This window comes from Petaurus breviceps, unplaced genomic scaffold, assembly GCF_028583685.1.
Source record: "Petaurus breviceps papuanus isolate PSGF00001 unplaced genomic scaffold, PetGlider_PUasm1.0 38, whole genome shotgun sequence".
NCBI lineage: Eukaryota > Metazoa > Chordata > Mammalia > Diprotodontia > Petauridae > Petaurus > Petaurus breviceps.
The window spans coordinates 1,637,106-1,645,784 of NW_027186304.1; the positions used below are offsets into that span (position 1 = coordinate 1,637,106).

At 36.7% G+C, this 8,679-nt stretch overlaps 1 pseudogene; it reads left to right on the forward strand.

The window, feature by feature from the left end:
• Positions 1-6,587: 6,587 nt before the first annotated feature.
• On the forward strand, positions 6,588-6,834 carry LOC138169959 (short coiled-coil protein pseudogene; annotated as a pseudogene).
• Positions 6,835-8,679: the final 1,845 nt, after the last annotated feature.

An 8,679-nucleotide genomic window follows, 5' to 3' on the forward strand; every position in this document is an offset into this window, starting at 1 on the left:
AGGTTTGCCATTTCATTCTGCAGCTCATTTTTACAGATGAGGAAACTGAGACAGATTTAAGTGACTTGCCCAAGGTCACATGAGCTAGTAAATATCTGAAGTCAGATTTGAACTTAAGAAGATGAGTCTTCCTAATTCCAGGTCCTGGAATCCATCCACTGTGGAACCCAACTTCCACAAATAATCAGTTAAAGCATAGTTCAGGTGCTACTCCTCCCAGATAAGTTTTTTTTTTCCTAATTCCCTTTCATCATTAATGCTGTCTCCCACTTGAATTTATCTGTTTTGTGCTTCCTTATCTTTGCACTGGTTGTATCCTCTCACCAGACCATATGCTTACTTAGGACAGGGAGAATTTTCACATTTGTCTTTATATGACCAGCACCCACTATGTTGTGTACATGCATGCAAGTGTGTGCGTGTGCATGTGCGTGTGTGTGTGTGTGTGTAGGTGCAACAGATCTACTATTTCATTTGTGTGAGGTACTCTTTTCCCCAGGACATGTTTTGTACATACATGCATACACATCAATGCAATTAGCTGCCTCTTCTGTGCCTTACAATCTTAGAATGTTGCCTAAGATAGAGATGTAAGAATTTGCTGATGGTCACACAGCTAATGTGTCTAAACATTAGGACAGGCCCCAGGGGTTCCTGACTCCAAGGCCAATCCTCTATTACGTAATCTCGCTCTTCCTCTCATCCTCGCCAGATGCTTTTATGAATGAAAGGATAATGGATTCAGTGGCCCCTGAGAACAGGGTGCACGGAGGGAAGACGCGAAGCACTCAACTTCTGGGAATGTCTATAAAATAATGGTAAAGGTGAACAACACATATGATAGCAATGTGCAGCAGGTTGGAGATGAAGTGATTTGGGGGATTATAGGCTTGGTGTGGACTGAAATTAATCTGTAATTATTACTCTAACATTAGGTGGTGTAGTAGATAGAGGACTTGACCTGAATTGAGGAAGATCTGAGTTCCAATCCTGCCTCAGATACTCACTAGCTGTGTGAGCCTGGACAAGATTGAAATTCCACCTGACTCAATGTCCCCAACTGTACAATGAGATTAATAATACCCTCTATATCATAGGGTTATTAAAAGGATCAAAGGAGATATTTGTGGTGCTTAACACAGTGCCTAGAAAATAGTAGGTCTTGAATAAATGCTGTGTGGACTATGTGTGAATATGATAAAATCTCTTCAAATTTGTTCTTTAATATTTATATGATTTAATGTTGGATAACAGCCTTTTAGTTAAACTATCTGAGGGAAACAAAAACTTTATAGGCTTAATTGTTCCTTTTTCTTCTTTTCCTCTTCACCCTCATTTAAAATATGTGGAGAAAGGAGAAATAAATCATTTGAAATTGGAAATGAAATTCCAAAATTACCTTGCAGTATGGACTTACACAGTGTTGTATTATTGCAGTGCAGACATATTCAAAGTTATCTGGTCTAGTTCACCTCCATACCATAATAAAGGATTGCCTTCTACAATAATATATAACATTTTTTGTAACTCAATTGATAAAAAAAGCCAGAACTTACCTATCCAAGCAAGTCTTGTCTCCTTCATTTATCAACATATTCTATTTCTGTGTTTCCATTGACAAGGCATAATATGATGCTCCATTCTAGGAGTTGCCTTCAGAGCCAGTGGAATATTCATTTGAATATCCTTATTGCTGTTAAATCTTCATATTTCAGGGTGGAATTACATTGTTCTGAGCCAAGTCTGGCAAATAAAATAGGTTATCAAACTTAATTAGACTATTGAAGGTCTTCCAAAAGAAGTCTAACTAATATAATAATAAAACCAGTTTTCTTGTCTGACAGCTTTTAAGAGCAATTATAAAAAAGAACATGAAAAAAAATATTTGGAGTTATGTAAGGGTCCTTAGTATAAAAGAATATACTCCTGAGGTGACTACTTTGAAGGATTATTATTGTTTGTTCTTTGATTGAAAGAGTAGCAATGACATCACAGGGTCATGTCTTGACTTGCTTGTCAATTGGATTTAAGTGAGGCAGAGTTGCACAATGTTGTCATCCTTCTTCTCTTCCAGAATCTTCAAAGTCCAGTGGCAACACAGAAGTCAAAATAACTAGCACTGGGCCTGGATGGAGTGGGTGACCTTGTCATCCTCAATGTGTGACCAAGCTCTAAGATCTCCACAGCACTTGCTTAAGTTGCCTTTGTGACCCTTGGGGGAAAAATGTTCTCATTTGCCCATTCCACCAGGGGAAGTTTTCACATGCGTGGGATTGACATATTCCTAACTGACTGACAGGTTTGAGTCCTATCACTTACCCTCAACCTGGTGTAGCCTCATGTGCTAAGTCAGTTTTATGGAAGAGTGACCAGTGAGTCTGCTACAGTTTCTTGGGGCCAAGAGAGAGATTTGGGTGAAAGGTGCATAGTAAAGGTGTGAACGCAGTTCTGAAAAGGGCTCAGAAGCCCTCATGCCAGTGGTGCTAATCTCCTCTAAATACCCCATGCACTTTGTAGGATAACAGCCACTTAAACATAGAAGTTCTAATATATTTGCTGAGAAATTACAACATTTATATAGTGCTTTGAGATGTAGAAATACAGAAGTAACATATGCATTATTACCTCTCAGATGTTTCGCAGATGTGAAAACTGAGGCTCAAAGAATTTAAGTAAGTTCCTCACATTTCAAAACTAGAATATATCAGTGGCTTTTCCAAACCTTTCATACTTCCTATCTGCTTACCCTCTCCCCATTTTCAGATGATAAACTTGCTTCATAATCTACAGAAAAAAGTGAGGCCATCCACTGTGAGCTTCCTCTTCTGCCCTCTTCCTCATCTCCTATCACTGACACCTTCTACAACTTTCTCCTCCTCCACCCCATCTCACATAACGAAGTTGTCTTACTCTTTCCAAAGCTAGTTCTCTACTTTTCAAGTGATCTTATTCCATCCTGCCTCTTCCACTAGACTGCCTGGCATACCCTCTCTTTACCTCATTTTCAATCTCTCCCTCACTAAGGGCTCATTTCTTACTGCTAAACAAATATGCTCATGTCTTGCCTATGCTAAAAAAAAAACTTCACTTGATCATTCCATTCTCATCAAATATCAACATATATGTCTTCTGCCCTTTGAAGCTAAACTCCTCAAAAAGACCATCTAAAATAGATGCTTCCATTTTCTCTCTTCTCACTCCCTTTTTAACCCTTTACATTTTGGCTTTCATCTGAAAAGTAACACAAACACCAATCAACATACACTGAACAGATGAACAGGGGGCCGACACCACAAGGGTCTTCCCTCTCAGTTCTGCTTGGTCCCAGCTCATGATCTTGCTTTTACAGACTCTCCTCCTCCTTCCTGTTGCATCAGCAAAGTCTTCCCACCTCCAAATCACAGGCAGGGTTCAAAGGAACTTGAATAGCTGAAACAAGGAGCGAAGTACCATTTTGCTTGCCATTACACTACTGTGTCTGCAACATAGTAGGTGCTTAATAAATGTTGATTGATTTTATCCAAGAGACAATGGTAATCACTGGAGCTGGTTAAGTCCAGAAGTCACACCATCACATAAGTGCTTAAGGAACACTGCTTTGGCTGCTGTATAGGATATAGACTGGAGTAATAGAAGTTAAAGCTCGGGTTCTCTGATTCTAGATTCAGTAGTCCGATACCATGTTTCATCTAGGTACTATGTTTACTAGGTTATTAATATTCCTCAATGTCATGGAAAGATAGTTCTTTTAGATGCATAATGACAAATTAAAGTCATTTGTACCTGCAAATCATTTTCTACTCCTTTTATACACATATCATTTGACCTGATTTCTCTGGAAACATCTGTATTTAAGGAAGTGATACTTTTATATGATTAATAGGAATAATATAAAATAACCTTTACCTGCCTCAGTTTCCCTACCTGTAAATGGGTAGAGTAAAGGCACATATCTCCCAATGTGGTTACAAGGATCAAATAAGATAATATTTCATAAAGTACTAGATATGAGCCACCTAGCTCATATTAAATAAAGCTAGGTGGCTCAGTGAAAAGAGTTTTTAACTTGGGGTCAGGAATACCTGAGTTTAAATCCTGTCTCAGATACTTATTAGCTACCTTACCCTGACCAAGTCACTTAGCTTCTGTTAATCCCACTTTATTCATCTGTAAAATAGGAATAATAATAGCACTTCCTGCTGGGGGATTGTTATAGGGATAAAACGAGAAAATATTTCTAAAGACTTTACAAACCTTAATGGGACATATAAATGCTAATTAAGTATTTCCTTGTTTTTTTCTGAAATTTACAGCACTAGGCATTGAAAATAAATTTTTAAAAGGTAAATAAGGCATGGTTCTTTACTTCATGGTGTTTAAAATCTATTAAGTATGATATATTATTATTTGGCTATATGATTTTTGTTTCTATACATGTCCCCTCATTTCCCTTCGTTATTAGATTCTTTTAGGATGAATTCTTGATTATAATATGTGCTTTAGTGACTCATAATTGAGTTTTCACATTTAACTTTATGTATTTAAGGTCAAGAGGATGCCACTTTCTAGAAAATGTGTGTGTGTGTGTGTGTGTTTTTCCAAGCTGACACATACTTGGGGAAAAAATGAAAGACCCAACTAGTAATTTACCCTGAAAGGATTATACGTCTTTGTGAGTCATGGACAGCATGTGGTCCAGGGTGTGGGTGGAAGCTTCCATGCCAAACAATTCTAATGATATCTCATCAGGCAGGACAGCAAGTACAATAATCTTATGCTACTATAGATTCAAAGCTACTGTAAAACTCCTGGTAGGAGGTAAAAAAGAAATATGAAGTGGGAGGAATTTAGCAGCCTTATATTAACTTCACATTGCAAATGTAACAATCAAAATTGGTATTGAGCACATATAAATTTTTTTCTAAAAGGATAGAATACATTTATTTTGGAAGATAGGATTTATCCATTTTCACAGCATCTAAGTAAAATATAACTAGGGATGCTTCATAGATGTTTCTGTCTGCTACTGGATTCCTAAGAACCCCTCATTTTTACTATTTATATGGCTGCTTCTTATATGAATTGCTTAATAGTGATGCCAAGAAAGAAGCTATTATTTACTTTGGAGGGTAGAATTAGAACGTCCAGGTAGAAGTTACAGAGATGTTTGCAACTTCTTTCTAGCAATGAAAGAAGTAAATGTATAGCACAACTACTTTGTGAGGTAGTCTTAGGAAGGATTTAATCAGACAAAGCTGAATGTCTGGGATATTGTAACAGGCAATTATAGCTTGAGTTAGATTCCATCATCTCTGTTGTCAATTCTGATTATGATAAGAGGATGGGCTATTTTAATGATCATCATTGAACACTATAGTCAGTGATGTGATGCTAACAGTTTAACAAATGGCTGTCCAGAGGAGAAAATGTTTTATTGTTGCAATTTTAAATTTAATCTGCATTATTAACATTTTCTCTGTCATGTTCTTCGGTTTAGAAAATCAACAAAACAATAGATCAAGGTTTGATATTTACTGATTTCTGAGGTGAAAATGTTCCCACTGAAAATTTAACAATCAGTTCTTTTGAGCTGGCATAAGCTAATTCCAGCCCATGCCTATCTATAATTGAATGTATTATTGAAGAAAAAAAATACAAAGTTGTCTAATGTTAGATTTTCCAGAATTGCTTTACCTGATAATGCATAGGAAAAGTTCAATGTAGGTCATCTTAAAATTACAGAGAGAGTGTCCTTTGGGAGAACCTTGATGGCCAGAACAACAGATATGGCAAAACCATGCTGAAGAGAGAAGTCCCAGCCTTCTGCTCTCCCTCCTCTCCTGCCTCTGCCTGTTCTTTCACGTTTTTCTCATGTTCCTCCTACTCCTCTGTCTCCTTTTATTTTCCGTTCCCTCCTCCTCCTCTTTTTTCTCCTCTTTTCCTTCCTCTTCCTGCTCCTTTTCTTCCTTTTCCTCCTCTAACCCCCTCCCTCCTCCTTTTCCTCCCAGGCTGTAATATTTTTCATATCAAGCACAGAGTGAATTAAAGTCAATTGCAAGAGTGTCTGAAGATCTCCCAACTGCATTTGCAGTCAGAGCACCTGAGTTAAAATACCACTTGCTATTTTTTTTTTTGGGGGGGGGGGAAGGCCAGGACACTTCACCTCTCTAGGCCTCATTTTCCTCACCTGTAAAATGACAATTATAGGCCCTTCCTCACAAAGTGGTGCTGGGTGAAGATTAAAGGAAGCAATATGTTGAAAGTATTTTACAGGTCTTAAAGTCCCTTATGAATAAAACTTATTACTGTACTGACAAGGCTGTCCTGACCTATGATTTTTTGGTAAAGGCAACAACTGGCCCCAGTGCAGTTTGAATCTGTTCTGTGCCTTAGCAATCTTAGAGTTATATGAGACATTAATAGGTCAAATGACTTTCCCTAAAGTAAGGGAAGGAAACAAACATTTATTTAAGTTGCTACTCTGTGCAACTATGCTAAGCATTCTTACAGATTTATTTCTTGTAAAAAACCTAGAAGAATATTCATTAAGGACACTATATTCAAGAGTAAGTTCACATTCCAGGACAATGAATGCTGATATGGATGCCGTTAACCCTGAGAATCAGGTGGAATTGAAAGAGCAAACACAACTTATTAATCAGGTGTTAGATTTGGGGTGCACACTTGAAGATCTTTATGCACAAGTTGATAAAGTCACTAAAGAGTCTGAAACTGAAATCAGAAAGCCAAGTTCTGGGACAGTCTACAGAAAATCTTATATCTGTATCTAGTATTCTCCAGACAACTGACACACAAAGAAGCAAAAGGAAGTAAGAGTTTGGTCGCTATTTTACTTGGTATTGCTGCAGGGCTTGCTTATTTTTTCTTGTTTTCAATCTTCATAGGCTCTCTGCAATTGAAAAAAAACATGAATTTGTGAATATTTTGAATGCTTTTGATGATATTGCAGAATTAGACAAAGCTAAGAGAACTGATATTACTGGAGGTACCAGTAAGCTTGTGTATGTGTTAGATTCTGAAAATATACAAATGTTTCATGAGTTTGCATTTTTCCCATATTTGTTAAGAAAACTTGCATATGGATTTTTTGTCAATATTGGATTTAATTTGTAGGGTTAAGCAATTGGTTGACTCATTGCAGATTCACTTAAAACTGGAAGTTAACAAAATAACTTCAATTTTGTGGAAAAGTGATTAAAAACATATTCTAAAATGTATAGAACTTTTTCTAACTTAACAATGATTGTTTACCTATTTCCATTGCATGTCTTTGTTCTCATCACCACTTATTGTAATTTTTTTGTCTTTTGTCTTTTGGAGGGCAACTGGGGTTAAGTAACTTGCCCAAGGTTACACGGCTAGTTTTTGTGTTTGTGTGTGTGTGTGTGTGTGTGTGTGTGTGTGGGTATTAAGTGTCTGAGGCCAGAACCGAACTGGGGTCATCCTGACTCCAGGGCGAGCACTTTGCTCATTGCGCCACCTAGCCATTCCTACTTGTTGTAATTTTTTCACTTCTCTATAAACCACTTTTAAATATGAAAACTAAATTTTAACTGTTTAAGCTCAAAGACATTTTTTAAAGCAATTGGGATTAAGCAACTTGCTCAAGGTTACAAGGCCAGGTGTTTCTGGGTGGATGCTAAGTGTTTGAGCCCAGGATTCGATCTCCAGGTCATCCCTACACTGGAGCCTGTGCTCTCTTACTTGCTGTGCTACCTGGCCACCCCTCAAAGAAATTTTTTTTAAAAAGCTTTTTTCCACTAGGGCATATGCTAAATTATAATTTGATGAATTAGGTCTGTTGGTCTGCCCCTGACAAACTAAAGAAAATGGACAAATTGTGTAAAAAAGTAATAATATTCTTTGGAGCCTTCACTTGCCATGAAAAAAAATAATAATGTATTTCCAGAATAGGAATACATTTAGTAAAAATATTTCCAAATTACATCTCAAAATATATAAGAGCAATTGTAATCAAATTAACTCCAAATTCATTTCAATCCCTGACTAATATTAAATCTCTTTGATCCATGTTCAGGTTAAGTTGTCACTGGGAAAGAAAAAAAAAATGCATTTTGTAAGTGTTTTAAACCTATCCATTAGCTAAATGTCAATATTCATAGTTTCCACTCTTCAGAAAGAGTTGTGGTTGTTTCATTTTTGTCACACCTGACTCTTTGTGACCCCATATTTGTAGGGCTTGTTTGTTTTTGTTTTTGGCAAAGATACTGAAGTGGTTTGTCATATTCTACTCCAGCTCATTTTAAAAATCAGAAACTGTGGCAAACAGGATTAAGTGACGCCCAGGGTTACAGAGTTATTAAGTATTGAAGCCAGATTTGAACTCATGAAGATGACTTCCAAACCCAGTACTTGAGCCACTGTGCCACCCAGCAGATCCTTTACAAAATGAGTAAAATTTGCAACCAAAAAAAGTAAAAATTAAAAAAAAAGCAATTTCTGTTGTTTATCAGTATTTTAAACATAAAATGGCATATTTCTGCTTATAGAACAAGATAAATATCTTCATCATTTTTTGAACTTTTCTCTAATAATCTCTAAACACAAATATTTGGGGTTTAGGCATGTTTTTGTAAATATAAATAGAAACACACACATACATACATACATACATACACAGAATATAACTATATCTGC